Source organism: Podarcis tiliguerta (genome assembly GCF_965153285.1).
Source record: "Podarcis tiliguerta genome assembly, chromosome: 9".
Taxonomy (NCBI): Eukaryota; Metazoa; Chordata; class Lepidosauria; order Squamata; family Lacertidae; genus Podarcis; species Podarcis tiliguerta.
In genome coordinates this window covers 42301048-42316676 of record NC_139542.1, presented here as the reverse complement: position 1 = coordinate 42316676, position 15629 = coordinate 42301048, and the positions used below count along the sequence as shown (strand labels likewise).

At 45.5% G+C, this 15629-nt stretch overlaps 1 protein-coding gene across 5 annotated transcripts in view; it reads right to left on the bottom strand.

Annotated features, from left to right (window-relative positions):
- Nucleotides 1–15629, bottom strand: part of NPY5R (neuropeptide Y receptor Y5) — a 32648-nt gene that overhangs the window by 15307 nt on the left and 1712 nt on the right. The window contains exon 1 of one of the 5 annotated variants that reach the window (XM_083457459.1): nt 2652–2992. The exons of 1 other annotated variant lie outside the window; for it this stretch is intronic. The gene's annotated coding sequence lies outside the window, so the exon portion shown is untranslated. Of the gene's footprint in view, nt 1–2651; nt 2993–4736; nt 6438–15629 lie in introns of those variants that run through there. 3 more of the 5 variants (XM_083457456.1, XM_083457457.1, XR_014515142.1) reach the window with 3 other exon arrangements.

The window sequence follows — 15629 nt, the reverse complement described above, 5'->3', positions numbered from 1 at the left end:
TTATATTGCATTTCAGACTCATGGAACCTGCACCTTTTGCTTTAACAATGTTCCCATCTGCAATTTCAATTTCAGATCCTTCTTCATCATTTATCTCATTAATCTCATTAAAATAGTCCTTTTTATATGAAAAGTGCGAACTGGCACCTGAATCTAAAATCCATTTATTACGTTTATTTTCATGATTCTGGACAGCTAAATTCCTTTCTTGCAGTAACCATGTGCATTCACATTTCCCCTTCTTTTCCGCTTTTGGTTGAAAGGGGTGGGGTTTCTTTGCTTTAGGAGCCCTGCAATTCTTTGCAATGTGTCCTTCTTTGTTACAATTGAAACAAATCACCTTCTTAGGCATCTCTTTGGACTTTGTAAATTGCCTAGATGCATAACCGCTGTCCTTGATTTTAGCATTTCTCACTGGAGATTCAGCTCTATCTCTGCATTCTTCTTTTAAATAACCAATCAAGTCTTTAAAAGTCAGACCTTGTCTATGATCCATCAAACTTACAAATGCGCTAAAGCGTGGTCCAAGCGATGATAACAAAAATGCTATCTTTATATCTTCATCAAAAGCTTTGGGAGTCAGATCAATTCTTTGAATAATCTCAGTAAACTTGTTGATGTGCTCTGTGAATTCCTCTTTTGAATTCATCCTCAATCTGGTTAATTTACACACCAAGTTTCTGAAGCAGTTTATGCTAGATTCTCCATACACACGCTCAATATCTCTTAAGATCTGAGATGCATCATCTGTGCTACTTATTAATGATAGCTGCTCATCACGAAGTCCACTCAAAATTATGTGTCTAGCTTCGCTGTTCATGCGTTTCCAAGCACTTATCTTGGCTAAATTCTCCTCAGACGATCCTGTAGGCTGAGGCTCTAAAGCTTCCAAAATGTGCTTATAATCTAAACATGCTATCAAGCGCTGCTTCCAGTGCATAAAATTGTATTCATTCAGCACAGGCATTCCTAGCTTTGCATCACTATCAAAAGCTGCTCTAGCCATCTTAAAATCCAAAAATTTGAAAATTCTTCAAAATTTCAAAATTTCTCAAAATTTTAAAATCAAAATCTCAAAAATCTCAAAATTCAAAACAATTCTTCACTGCCTTGGGTCACTGTGAACTCTGAGGGAAGGGGGGGTTGCTTAATCCCCACTGCACAATGGAACAAAGGACCATGTGCTTACCAGGAAGTTAACTCAGAAAAATACTACTCAACTCAAAATCACAATCCAACGCAATCCTTCAAAAATACGCAGAAATATGCAATACTGGGCCCGTAACCCTTTGTGGGAATGTTCAGGGGTGCAGGAGAGGATATATTGACTAATTATATCCTTATCCAACTTGTGCTAACAAGTTCCCAAAATATTAGCAGAGTTTATAGACATTCCCCTTTTAGCTCGCAACGGTAACGTGTGCACAGGTTCGCTAGAACCTCTATAATAATTACTCTGGTAATTTCCCCTTTGTTCCCTCTTAAAATATAAGACACGACACAGTCTTCATAAAAGTATAAAAGAGTTTACTCACGTTCTGTTCACAATATGATCCCAGAAGGCACACAGACTTAAAAAGGTAAAATACACTCAGAATCTATCTTATGGAAGATAGTCCCTTAGTCCTCTCTTGGCTGGGAGCCAAGAGAGCATCCTTAGATGTTTCCTCATCGAAGGAAGATGGCAGAGAGAGAGAGATGGCTGCCTGCCCTGTGCTTTTACATTTACCTGCACAGGTGAGGCCACACCCACCTCTGGTCACATGCGGAGGAAGTCCGTCCCCAGGAAGTTTACCTGCTTGCTGGACAGACATCCCTCCCCATCTACACTCTAGGAATGTTGTCATTGACTGCTCCCGTGTTTTACATCCCACAAGAAGAAGTTCCTTAACCCCCTAATATCCAAAGTAAGGGCGTTTTCAGAGAAGGGTTCCCCCGTCTGGGTCGCGCGTTGGAGGGCGTCGCCAGGGGCAGGTGGAAAAAGCAGGGCCCGGAGATCCTCGCCCCTGCTTCCTCCCCAGGGCCGCCTTCTCCCCTTCATCCACCACCTAACCGCGCGGCACTGCAGACCGCGGAGGGAGAAGAGAAGGCAGAGATTCGTTCTGGCACGGAGTCGAGTTCCCTGGCTTCCTGGTGCGAAGAAAACGCTCTTTCTGGTGCTTCTGGACGCACGCAGCGCGATCCACGCAAGCTCTCCAACCGAAGGGCGCGCTGAGAAGTGTTTTGGGTTTAAGAGGAAAAATGGGGAAAGGCGGGTTGTTGACAAAGCGCTTATGAATCTAAAAGGCGCGGGGGGCCTTGAGCCAAAGCTACGGAGGATCGGGGCTGCGCGTCTTTCTTTACTGGCCCTGCGCGCCTTCCTGGGGCACGGCAGCGGGGCCCTGTCTCGGCGTCTCCCCCGGACCCCGCTCCCAGCGCGGCCCTTTCCTGACCTCGTGCTCGCTGCGGAGGCTAAGCTCGGCTTCCAGAAACCTTCCGGCAGCAGCGCCCCCCGAGGACCGGCTCGCCCCTGGGGCTCCGCGTTGTGCCTGGTTTGGGTCTACCAAAAGCGCCCCCGGGCAGCCAGGAAGAAGCTCTCGCCGACCCGTTAAAGCTGCCTTGCACTTGGGCATCTGCCTTTCGAAACGCTTAGCGGGGAGAGCAGCGCTTACCCGGGGTCTCGAGGTGCTCCGCGCCGGATGGGGAAGAGCCAGGCTGCCCGTTCCGCGTCCGCCCGGTTCCAAGGAGATGTGCGCTGCTGCTGCGCATAGCGCGCTGCCTCGCCTGGCCCTCCGACCGCAGCGTCTCCCTCGGCTAACTTTCCGCTGGATCGATCTCCCTTCCTCTCTCCGCGTCGATTTCCCAATTAAGATGCCGAAGGGGGGTGGGAGGCACCAGCCGCCCCTTGCCTGCCTGCGTTTTTTAGGGTCCGCTGCTGCAAAAGCTGCAGGAGGTGGAGACCGGCAGAATCCTCGGGCTGTAACTTCTGCTATGGTGGCATATTGGATAAATTGGTCGTGCGCGGAATGACCTGCCTGGCAAGTTATTCACACAGGAGATTTATCACGTTTGAAATAAGTCTTCCTCTTCCTCTTCCTCCTCTTCTCTAAGATTTGTTTCTCATAATTCACACTTTGTGTTACTAGGAAAATATCGTTCAGCGGTGGAAGGAAGGGTTTTCCCTTCCCGTTCGGACTGCCATGCTGTTAACCTGTGCGGGGTGAGCTGTGGTTGCTTTAGTAAAGAGAGAGATGCACTCTGCATATGCTGAACAATCCTCTCTCTCTCTGTCATTATTTCCACTGTCCAGAGCGGAGTCCTGTGTTAAAATGAGGTTCCACAGCTGAGCTCTGTGTCAATTTAATCTCTGCATTTCCCTATTTTATTTCATGAAAAAGGCCACTCTTCCTACCATTTTATGGCAGGACTTTGGCTTTTCAGCCAAAATGTTTTCCCAAGCATCCTTGCAAAATTCATCTGCTTCTTTCAATGCTGTGGGGAGGGGCAAGGTAGTGGACCCTTTAATGAAACCTACAAGCCCATCACACCTGGACTTACTTCATTTTATCTAGGAACATAGGAGGCTGTGTTACATCATTGAGCCATCTAGCTCCACACTGACTGGCAATGGCTTTTCAAGGTTTCAGACATTCCAGCCCTCCCTTGGGACACAGGAACTGACCCTGGGCTCGTCTGCATGCAAAAGGATCATAGACTAGAGGGCCACACTTAAAATTAAGGGGCCAGCCCCCCTGGAGCTTGAGGACGAATTTCTTCCCCTGCCACCCCACGCCTGGTTATCTTCTTTTCTGACTTAATTTCATCACAGACATCACCAATCCACTCACACTTTCTCCATTAATTCTAGCACAAAGGACAGAGCTGTAATTATATGTTCTTAGAGCCCCTCTTAGGCTTACCTGAAACAGCAAAATTCCACCTGGAACACATTTTTGCATAGGGAATAGCCTGTGTGAAAAGGTTTTCTATATTATTATTATTGTACAGGACACACCCTTCTGTGTATGTGCAACTGGAAACAATGGGTGATCATTTCCCAATGTGTATATATATATATAGCAACATGCATGAATATGAATCATGACACTAATAATCTATACCTAGGGTGGGGAATGCCTTGCTCTCCAGATGTTGCTGGACTTCACCTTCCATCAGCTCTAGCCAACATGGCCAATGGTCAAGGATGATGTGAGTTGCAGCCTAGCAACATATGAAGAGCTGCAGGTTCCCATCCTTCATCTACATCAATCTTTGCCAATGTGGTACCCTCCAGATGTTTTGGATATACCAGTCCAGATGTTTTGAGACTACAATTCCCATCATCCCTGACCACTGGTCCTGTTAGCTAGCTAGGGATGATGGGAGTTGTAGTCCCAAAACATCTGGAGGCCGAGTTTGCCTATGCCTGCAGTATTCCATGTTGGTATTTGTGTCTTCTTTAAAGCACCCCTTGCAATATAATTTATTTTCACCTCCATCCTTGATTAAGAAGGTGGGGGCTTCTATAATTGTGGGCAATTCTTTCCTTCATGCTAATTGTCCAATTATTTTGAAATGTTCATATAGGGTAGAAGAGAGACCAAACCCAGTAATTGACTCTGGCCTTTTAACTTCAGATTTATGGATGGATGAAAGCAGTGGTGCAATAACAAAGGAAAATGCATACTTTGTCAGAGTTCACATAAGGAGTGGGCTTCAAGAGCTCTTGCATAAAAAGGCATTCAAATGAAATGCTCTTTTTATTTAGTATGGTGTTTATTTTAAATGTTTAAAACATTTAGAATGTATGTACAGTGGTACTTTGGTTGTCGAATGACTTGGCTCCCAAACAAATCAGCTCCTGAATGTCATAAACCCGGAAGTAAGTGTTCTGGTTTGCAAATGTTTTTTGGAAGCTGGATGTCCAGCGTGGCTTCTGCGGCTTCCGATTGAGTGCACGAAGCTCCTGCAGCCAATAGGAAGCCACGCCTTGGTTTTCAAATGGTTCCGGGAGTCGAATGGACTCCCGGAACAGATTAAATTTGAAAACCAAGGTACAACTGTATTCCCATTCTTATCTCATAGTGGTAGTCCTTTGGTAGCCAAAGTGGTAATCATCCCCACACAAGGAGGAATCCAGAGGCTTGTTGAAATACAAAAAGAGGGTGGGAGGGTTAGAAGAGAATTCTGGGCATCAACCCCCAAAACAGCCCAATGAGGAATGAGCATGCTCAGTGGCCGCAGAATGAAGGGTGAAGGAATGTGAGAAAGGTAATGAAATGGAGTATCCGGAACAGGAGCATTCTGCACTGAAATATTTTTCATAGATTCAGATGGCCAGAATCTCAGCAACACTGCAGTTTGCAGTGTGACAGACGCTCTGTAAGGAAAGCTGAAAAAAATAAAATAAGGTTTCAAAGGGTCAGAAGGGACTGGCTCAAAAGGGGAAAAACTAAACTCTGTGTCCCAACTAAACTCCAAGTCCCACTTGTCTGTGTTTTACTACCCCTGTTGGAGGCAGTATGCCTCTGAATACGAGCTGGGAATCACAGGTGGCGAGAGTGCTGTTACCCTCAGGTTTTGCTTCTGGGCTTCCCATGGGCACATCTGGTTGAACACTTTGGGAACAGGATGCTGGACTATATGGTCTTTGGCCTTGCGGTAAGAATTTACTTCTAAACCACCTCTCAATAGTTCATGCCCAGGTGAGGGAATGACACTTTAAAGAAAAACACAGCCAAGAGAGAAATATGAGCTCAGTATCCACTAGGGACCCACTTTGAGAGATAAGCTATTTCAACAGTTACTCAAACCAGGAGTTCAGAGAACCACCAGTTAGGAGAACTGTGTTTGAGACATGTTTTAACACAGCTTTTATAGGGTTTTTCGCTCATAGAATGTATGCATGAAAGGGAAGGTCACAGGTCAGGGAGCTAAAACTGTCTTGCTTGGCTTCGTTAGCTCATTCCATCCATTATCTTGGGTGCCCCTTGGCATCTTAGGATTTAACATTTTACTCATTTATTGTCCCTTTTCTTGACATCCAGACCCTCAAAAAGTCCACAACATACAATTTCTATAGTTTCCTATGCCTGGAAGGATTCAAGGTAATTTCACATTAGCATTCCATTCCTAAACTATGCAAAGAAGCACTTAGAAAGATAGGAGGGTCAGGGCTGAGAAGTCCACACGGCATAGAAATTAGAACACTGATGCATAGGCTCCATTATAGAGTGTAGATGCAGGGATTACAAAAGTAGATACATTTTTATTCAATGCTAAATTCTATACATTCTATCAAATGCTAAACGGGTTAACTAATTTTATAACAGCTTGATCCAGCAGGGCTCATGTTCTTGCATTTCTTCTGGCTGAAGTAAAGCCATGGTGATGACTATAGTCTTTATTCCCCCATCCCATCTATGCAAGCCATTAAAGAGTCACACTTTCTTGAAGTTCTGCTGAAACAAAAGGTCACATCATTATTATAGGGGACGTCAAGGCAGGAGTGTGGAAAAAGCTTTATTGAAAGGGGATCTTTTAGAGAAGTGCAAAAATGCTTGGTTACACCCCTGTCAAGGGGCTGTTTTAGGGACTTCTGAATATTTCATGCTGAACTTAGCCTGAACTTTAGATTATACGTTCTGTGACAGCTCTGCCGTTTCTTTCTGCGAAGTTAGAAGTTGCTCAGTGGAACATTTGCAACTTTTATACCACAGCCAAAGGAACAGAAGCAGTGCTTGTTCTGAAGTGTGGGATGTGGCCACATCCGTACCTTACATTTAAAGCACTGTAATAGCACAGCGCGGGTGGCGCTGTGGGTAAAACCTCAGCGCCTAGGACTTGCCGATTGCATGGTCGGCGGTTTGAATCCCCGCGGCGGGGTGCGCTCCTGTCGTTGGGTCCCAGCGCCTGCCAACCTAGCAGTTCGAAAGCACCCCCGGGTGCAAGTAGATAAATAGGGACCGCTTACCAGCGGGAAGGTAAACAGCGTTCCGTGTGCTGCGCTGGCTCGCCAGATGCAGCTTGTCACTCTGGCCACGTGACCCGGAAGTGTCTGCAGATAGCGCTGACTCCCAGCCTATAGAGTGAGATGAGCGCACAACCCTAGAGTCTGGCAAGACTGGCCCGTACAGGCAGGGGTACCTTTACCTTTTTACCTAATAGCACATCAACAGCCGTGGCTTCAATCCAAAGAATCCTGAGAACTGATCTATCATTCTCATAGTGGTTTATGACTTATTCTTCCCAATAACCTCTGGGGATTGTAGATCTGTGAGGGGAATAGAGGGCTCCTTAAAATTCCCAGTGCTTATAACAAACTATACAGTGGTCCCTTAGGTTACATACACTTCAAGTTGCATACGCTTCAGGTTACAGACTCCGCTAACTCAGAAATAGTGCTTCAGGTTAAGAACTTTGCTTCAGGATGAGAACAGAAATCGTGCTTCGGCGGTGCGGTGGCAGCAGGAGGCCCCATTAGCTAAAGTGGTGCTTCAGGTTAAGAACAGTTTCAGGTTAAGTACGGACCTCCGGAACGAATTAAGTACTTAACCTGAGATACCACTGTAGTTCTCTGGATTAATTGGGGGAAGCCATGACTTTTAAAGTGTTGTTGGTTGGTTAGTTGGCATCCATCTGTTTTGGAAGACAATGGAAGAATGTGACTTTGAGGGTGAAGTCAAATTGTTAGAAGGTTGCAGCACCTTCTGTATACACTGATACAGGAGAGACATGTTTTGTTGCAGCTGGGGCAGATGAAGTCATCTAGTTGTGCTGCTGCAAATGCAGCATGGCATTTCTTCTCTCTGTGCTCCTACCAGCAGTCATTCCTCCTCCGGTCACTGCTATGGATTGCACTGCAGTCGCCAGCAAGGGATTCTCACATGGAGGGTTGATATTGCCAGCCTTCATGCCATGTTTGCAGGCATCTGTTTAATACAGAGTTTGTCCGCCAACAGGCCTGGGGTCTGAAGCGAGCTCCCTGTAGAGCACATCCTTGGGGATCTTGCCATCTCCCATTCTGTGGACATGACCAAGCCAGCAGACAAATCACTGAGACAGGAGTGCAAACATGTTGGGAACGTGAGCCTGGGAGAGCACATCTTTGTTTCAGACTCTAGCCTGCCATGTAATGCGGTATAAGAGTGCTTTAGATGTGTGGTGTGACTTCTATTTAAAAGCACTGTCTCTATCTCCATTTAGGAAAGTGCTGGGTACATAAGATACCTTCTGAACATACTGTGCGGGTCTCCCAACTTTTACAACACAATGCTATGTAAGTTTACTCTGAAGTAAGTCCATCTGTGTTCAAGAGAACAATGGTTACCAAACATTCTTTCCCCAGGCCACTTGCAAATTGCTAAGGGTCTAAAGTGGACTACTTTAAGATATCTCTGCCTATTGTAGCAATTATAATGTGCCGCGCTAAATACTGTATGGTTTTTTAATTGTATTTTATTGCTTAAATTATTTATTATACATTGTATTTTATTATATTGCTTTTATTACAATACAATGAAATACAACATGAGAAATAAAAAGAAGCAATAAAATGCAATTATTAATTCCTGTATTGCAGGGAGCTGGAGTAGATAACCCTTGGGTCCATTCCAACTATGATTCTATGAATTAAAATCAATAGGAATATTTAATATGATGAATGTGTCAACTTGTGTCTTCAACCTGAAATCCACAGGCATGCCACAGCCCACCCAGATGATGCTTGTGGACCACAGCTTGGGAACTGCTCAATAGAGCTTACCTGCACGTAAGTGTACAGAGTGTTGCACCCTAACGTCGTAACTTAAAAAAAAAAAAAAGTCGATTTATTTCTTTTTATTGCTAGATTTTTTCCTGGTCTACCTGAAGGACAAAGGGACACTTAATGCTACTGAAACTTCTACTCAAATCAGTAAGATAAAACTCTGTATTAAACTGCAGAATGCATTATCATAAAGCCAATGAATATTAGTTCATGTTTGCTAAACCCAAGACGTTTAATTTATCTGTCTCTTTATTTCTATTGTTCAAACGAGAGTGCAGATGCAGGCGTTTATGTAGCCAAAATGGTGGCATCTGTGCAGAAAAGTGAATTGTCCGGAGACTTGGAGGAATGGCAAAGTACAAAAAAAGGAACTTAGGGGGAAATAGTTAAAAGTAGCAGGTAGGGAGGATAACCCAATGAAGGCTGAGTGTGTTGAGTTGCCGTGAATGCTGGCTGACTGTTGGGGTGGGTGGGAAACAAAAAAACAGGCAAGAGATCACAGAAATGAAAGAAATCATATAATTGTAGAGTTGGAAGGGACCTTGAGGATCTAGTTCAATCGCCTGCAATACAGGAATAATGCAGCTGTCCCATTTGGGGATCGAACCCACAACCTTGGCATTATCAGCATCGCACTCTAACCAACTGAGCTATCCGGGATGGATTGCAGTGTCTTGGACGAGAATATAGCTGGCTGGCTGGAACCCTGAACAAAAGCACTCTACACTGCAATGTTTGTTTCAGGTCACACTTACTTTTTAAAATTATTATTACCAAAGGAGGTCAGGGTGATATACACAAGTTTGTTTATCACCACAGCAGCCAAAGGGCAGTCTGTTAGGCTGACAGAGAACGCCTGTGTCAGCTTAAGTCATGCAGCGAGCGAGATGGCTGAACAGGGATTTCAAGACACGTTTTCCTAATCCATTAAATCACAACTGGGTGTTGAATCCGGCAGCCCAAAGAAAAAGTGTTGCAGCATTCCCAAAAGTAATTTCTGTGGGGAAGAAGCTTCACAGCTTCCACCAAGAACAGCGCTCACCTTCTTGCTGCTTGAATACAGTGTTCAAATGGTACAGCCATTAAGGCTTTAAAGTCATGATAGAAGAAATGTGTCCATTGAAGGGACTTCTATGGATGAAAACAAACATTTTGTGCCCAGAAATTAATAGGGAAGCAGCTTGGATGGTGGAATAGTGGGGCTGTGTGCTTGCGCTGAACAAATCTCTGTCATCTGCTGTATTAGGGGGGTTCTGCTCCTCTGCTGTGCTCACCAACCGGCTTCCAGTGCTGCTCGGATTCATTCCACTCTGACCTCCTCTTTCTCCACAGCTCACTCCCAGGGGTGGACTTTGGTAATATGGCGCCCAGAGTGAGCCCAAAATTTGGTGCCTCCACATGGACCTTCTCAATTATGGATCTTCTCAATTTTGCGTCTCCTCGGCTTGGTGTATAGTTAGCACAGAGGCACACACAGAGCTGGGCTCTGCAGGTGAAACATTTTATAAATTCTTTGTGATAGCCAGGATGCAAAGGGTTCCATCACACTCTTTTGCAGTCTCCAAATGTCACTCCTGGAAGTCCTGTGCATCTCTCTGAAGTCCATGAGACATGCAATACTATGCCCACTTAACCTGGGAGTAAGCCCCATTGAACTCAGTGGGATTTACTGCAGAGTAGCTGTGTATAGGATTGCACTCTTAGGCTGCAGTCTTAACCAGGTCTAATCTGAAGTGAGAAGACTCCCTGGAAAAGACCCTGATGCTGGGAAAGATGGAGGGCACAAGGAGAAGGGGACGACAGAGGATGAGATGGTTGGATAGTGTTCTCGAAGCTACCAGCATGAGTCTGACCAAACTGTGGGAAGCACTGGAAGACAGAAGTGCCTGGCATGCTCTGGTCCATGCGGTCACGAAGAGTCGGACACGACTAAACGACTAAACAACAACAAATCTGAAGTGAATCCTATTGAATCTTATTCTCAGGTGAGTGGAGGATTGCAGTGTTTGTCGTTATGCAATGCAAATCTACCCCCCATCCTTTATGCAAATATTGGGAGTTTATATTTCACAGCAGCAGCTACTGAGAGGTTTTTGGCTTTAAAGAAAAATATGGATGCAACTGGATTAAGTTTTCAACTGTTTAATTTTTCAATATATTCCCCCCGCCCCACAGGAGTTGGAGTAGGGAAAGCCCAAAACCATTAGTGTGCTTCACTCAATAAACCTTCAGATTTCATTTTTCCACTGAAGCGGACACGTCAATAGGCAGGAATCTGTTTGAGAAGTGCTGGGAGTTATAAAAGTATGAAGTTTTTAAATGCATGGTAGACATTAATTACAAGGCTAATTCAATGTTCCTTAATGCCTAGAAAAGAGCAATACATTCTTGATCCGTTTTGCCTTCCTAATTATAGATTGTTGGATGCTGATTTTATTACGAGCTTGGCACTTTTGGGCAGGATTTCAAAGCCCAGTTTAATTAAAGCTGCTATTTTCTGCACACTAACTTGGGAGTAAGTCCCGTGGAACTAATTGAAACCTACTTTGGAGGAAACATGCAGGAGATTCGTCTGCACAGCAACCTAATGGTATCATTTGGTGAGTTGGGGGGGGGGGGGAGGAACAGAGCGCTCACGGGGGTGCCGTCCCATGAGATTCTGCCGCCCCAGGCAGCTGCTTCAGTCCACCTCATGGGTGAGTTGGCACTGCTTGCTGTGAGTGGTCAGATGGGGAGAAGGAGTGGGAGACTTGGGAGGAGACACAGCAGGTTGGGAGGCAATGATCAGGACCCAGGTAAGGAGTCCAGTGGATGGTTAGGACAGCAACTAGTCCAGGTGTCAATGGATCCTTTGCATACTGCATCCCAGTGAGCTAACTTGACTCCACAGCCACTCCTTGTTAGCAAAGAACCATTCTTCTCAAGAGAGGTGCCTATGGATAAATCGGACAGCAAGCTAGCCCCACCTCTATCTCCAAGGCCGTGAAGGCAGCCTCAGTGGCATGAACACAGTTTGCACGCTCAGCCTACTTGGAGCGCCCACTTGCTTGCTCAGTCTTGAGGTTGGGGACAACCACACAAATGACTGTGTCCTCCCCACTCTGCAAAAGGAGAGCTTATGGGACATGGCAGTTGTTTGGACAGCATCTTAGCTTACACCTGGCCATGTACCTTAATACTCTGCTGTGCCTTCTGACTTTGTAACCTGTAACATGAACTATGTTGGGGCGCTGTAATGAATTTTGGAACAAGCATCATACCCGAGCCAAGAGTCCGAATACTGAGTCTGAAACTGGGAGCCAGGACACCTTTGTACTTCTGCATTCATAGCTTCTGCATATACACACTCTCTGTCCTCCATCTGAACAAACCACAGTCATTATCAGAGATCAAGGACACCTTCCAGTCAGGCAAAAATCACTCAAGGAGGGGGCTGGCCTGGAGTTGTGGCTTTTAGCCCATGAGCCTGAGTTTCCCACCTCAGCTATAAAGGAAACCTAAAAGCAATTTGGCCAAGGCACTCTGCGCCACCCGTAGTTTTTAAGGTTTGGAATTTGTGACAGAAGCTGAACCTGGACAGGACCAAAGCATGGCTGGCAATAGCAAGATCTGCCTTCTCCAGAAAAGGATGCAGCTGGTGCACAAACAAGGCTATGGAGAAATGCTCATAGTTGCAGTTGGAACCTGAACATCTAGGAGCCAAACCTTGTCTAGGAGCACCAATGAGTTTTTAGGTGCACAATGATCATCCCTTGCTCGATATCATTGAGATACTAAAGTTAAATCAAGATATTAGGCTTTAGTTCAGTGGTAGTCTCAAGGGGTTATTGGGCTAGAACTCCCATCAGCCCCAGCTGGCATGGCCAAAGGGCAGCAATGATGGGAGGTGTAGTCCAAAAACATTGGGAAGGCACCACATTGATGACCACTCCTGCTTCAGTTATCCCAAACCCGTCTCAGAAGCAACTGCATGCAGTCTAAACAGGGCAACCAGAAGCAAAGGAGGGACTTTAGAAGATAAAATGAATTTGGCTTAATATGCCAGGATGAAAAAAACTGGGCTACTGGAGCACCCTCATCTGACCACCCTAGGCCTTATGGATATGCTCTCCACGTAATGCATCTGGGTTAAACGCAGCAGTCAATCTGACATTTTCTTTCCTTTGCCAGTTATTGTTTAATCAATAGTCTTCTTCCAGGAGCACTGCGATTTGTATCTGTTTAGTATCCTGAGTCTGTTGGGAGTATGACTGATAATTATTCACGGCATTCATCCGGCAATTTGAAATGACAAGCTGGCCCTTGGCTTGGAGCCTGCCACAACAGCTAAAATACAAGGTGCTCTCAGGCGGATTTCTTTTTGTTTTCTTTCTTTAAAAAATGAATGTGGCCTTGGACTCGCAGCTTCTGAAGCGTGAGCCACCAATATGCAGGATCTATTTTGTTTTTCGTGGGTGTCAAAAATCAATATTTCTCTTACATTTTAACTTTGGCAGCCAAAAACCACCTTTCTGCACCAATCACAACAGTCACATCCACGGGCATCAAACTTCTGCTCTTTTCGCTTTGCTAAGCCTGGCCTGGGGAGTTCTGCACACAAGTTCAATGAAACGGGCTCAATGTACATACAGCTGTATGCTGTGACCAAGGTGCAGAGCCACTGGTGTCCAGAGGGTGGCTGCATGGCTCTGCCCTATCACATGGGCTGCAACTACAGTGGTCAGACCCTAATATGATCCAGCATCAGCTGCCTGCCTCAGGATGGGTCTCAGAAGGAGGTGGGCAGAGGACACAGTCCCTCCTTTCCTTGCTCACTCAGATGCCCTGTACCACGAGGGAGCAGACCTCTCAGGGAGCACAAGCAGGGTGGCTGCTGCTGCCACCAGAGCCTATCACAAACTAAATAATTCTGTATGTGGTTTACAAAAATTCATTGACAGTAATCAACACCACCTAATACTTAAGAGTTTTAAATGATATCTACAATGCCGAAATCATAGTGACATACACAATTCAATATATCAAAGTCAAATATTCCAAATAGAAAACTCTTGTCTTTGTAGTTGTCTGCTGTAATAAGAAGTATCCAGGATGTCTGGGCGTGGCAAGAAGCCAGCAAAGCCTGCAATCAAGGTTTTTTCAAAAAAGGCATTCCAAATATTCCTGCAATGAGTCCAAGAGAATAATTCTCGATGTGTATACTTGTTGCTGCTGCAACAGAACTCTGACAATGAGATTTCAATCTCTGTTTCATGAATCTTCTTCTGGTTGGGCCAAAAAGGAACAATGCAATGGCAATTCACTGCTCAACCGTTGCATGTTCCTTTTTGGTACATTACTGTCAATGAATTTTTGTAAACCACATAGAGAGTTATTTATTCTGTGATATACTTCTCTGTATTCCTTGGAAAGTGGTACTGAGCCACCATTTAGCCTCAGAGGCTAACTCTTCTGCCCTATACAATGAGCCACTGGATGTTGCTTCTGTTCCAGTCTGCTCCATGGCTGGAGGTAGTATGCTTTTGAATTCCAGGAAAGCACAGGGAGAGTGCACTTCTGCTTTTGGTTTCTCACAGGCATCTGGTTGGCTGCTGTGAGAACAGGATGCTGGCCTAGGTGGGCCACTGGCCTGATTCAGCAGGCTTTTCATATGTTCTGTAGCTGCACTTGCTGTGTCTCCTGGCCCCACCCTGGGCCAATGCACTCTTGTCCAATGTGTCTGCTGGTGTGTGGGTCTGCCCAGGGAGCTATATAGATGCTATGTCATGTGGACTCTCTTTCCTCCCTTGTGTGTGTGTGTGCTGGAAAACAGTAGTTGTAAGTGTGGCGTTTGTACAGAGGCCCCCGGTCGTCCCATGGACTATTGACCCGTACACCACTAATCCGCTGCCAGCAACCAGGTCCTCCCGGGTAAATCTCAGTCAGGTTCTCAAGTTAACAAAGAAGAGTGTAGTTTATTGCAAACACAAATAAACTTTAACTGCATTCAAAACATTGTTACTCTATACCTTCTTAGTCTTATTTTATCCTGTCTCTAACTCTTCTACCTCCCCTCACTCAAGAACCAACTGCACTAACTGTCTCTCTAATTCCAACTGTCTGCCAACTGCTTTCCCAACTGCCTTTCCCAACCAACTAAAACCAACCAACCCAAACCTGGGGCTAAGCCCTTTTATACACAGGTAGGCTCCACCTCTGGCTTTTCTATTGGTCTATCTATTAACTCTTTCTCTCCCCCTGTACAGACATTTTAAAAAGAATGGGCAAATGCCACAGTAAGGAACACATGTGGACTCATAGCCCTGCCTGAGAGCATGCCTGGGGACTGGTCGCAATGGGGCGGTTGCTAGCTGCATCACCATGGCTTAACAGAGTAGGTTCCATGTTGTCATTTTGTGGTGGTGCTGGGGTGCAATGGGTGTGTCCCAATTGTGCTGAGTTCATTGGCTGCCTCTGTGGGGGAGTGGCATCGCTGGGCACAGCACAGCTTTGGAATGGTGGGCAGCAGTTTCCAGAGTTTCTAGAGATGCTAAGAGGCTGTGTCTGTCATTTCCCCAGAGACATCACTTTTGTTTTTTATGCTAATTTCTCCCTGCCATCCTGGGATGTGGTACCCTGTTCTGCCAGCATAGCAATGGCATATTTTCAGTTCTGGACTAATGTACAGTGGTACCTCGGGTTACATACAGTTCATGGTTACATACGCTTCAGGTTACACAATCTGCTAACCCAGAAATAGTGTTTCAGGTTAAGAACTTTGCTTCAGGATGAGAACAGAAATCGTGCTCTGGCGGTGCGGCGGCAGCAGGAGGCCCCATTAGCTAAAGTGGTGCTTCAGGTTAAGAACAGTTTCAGGTTAAGAACGGACCTCTGGAACGAATTA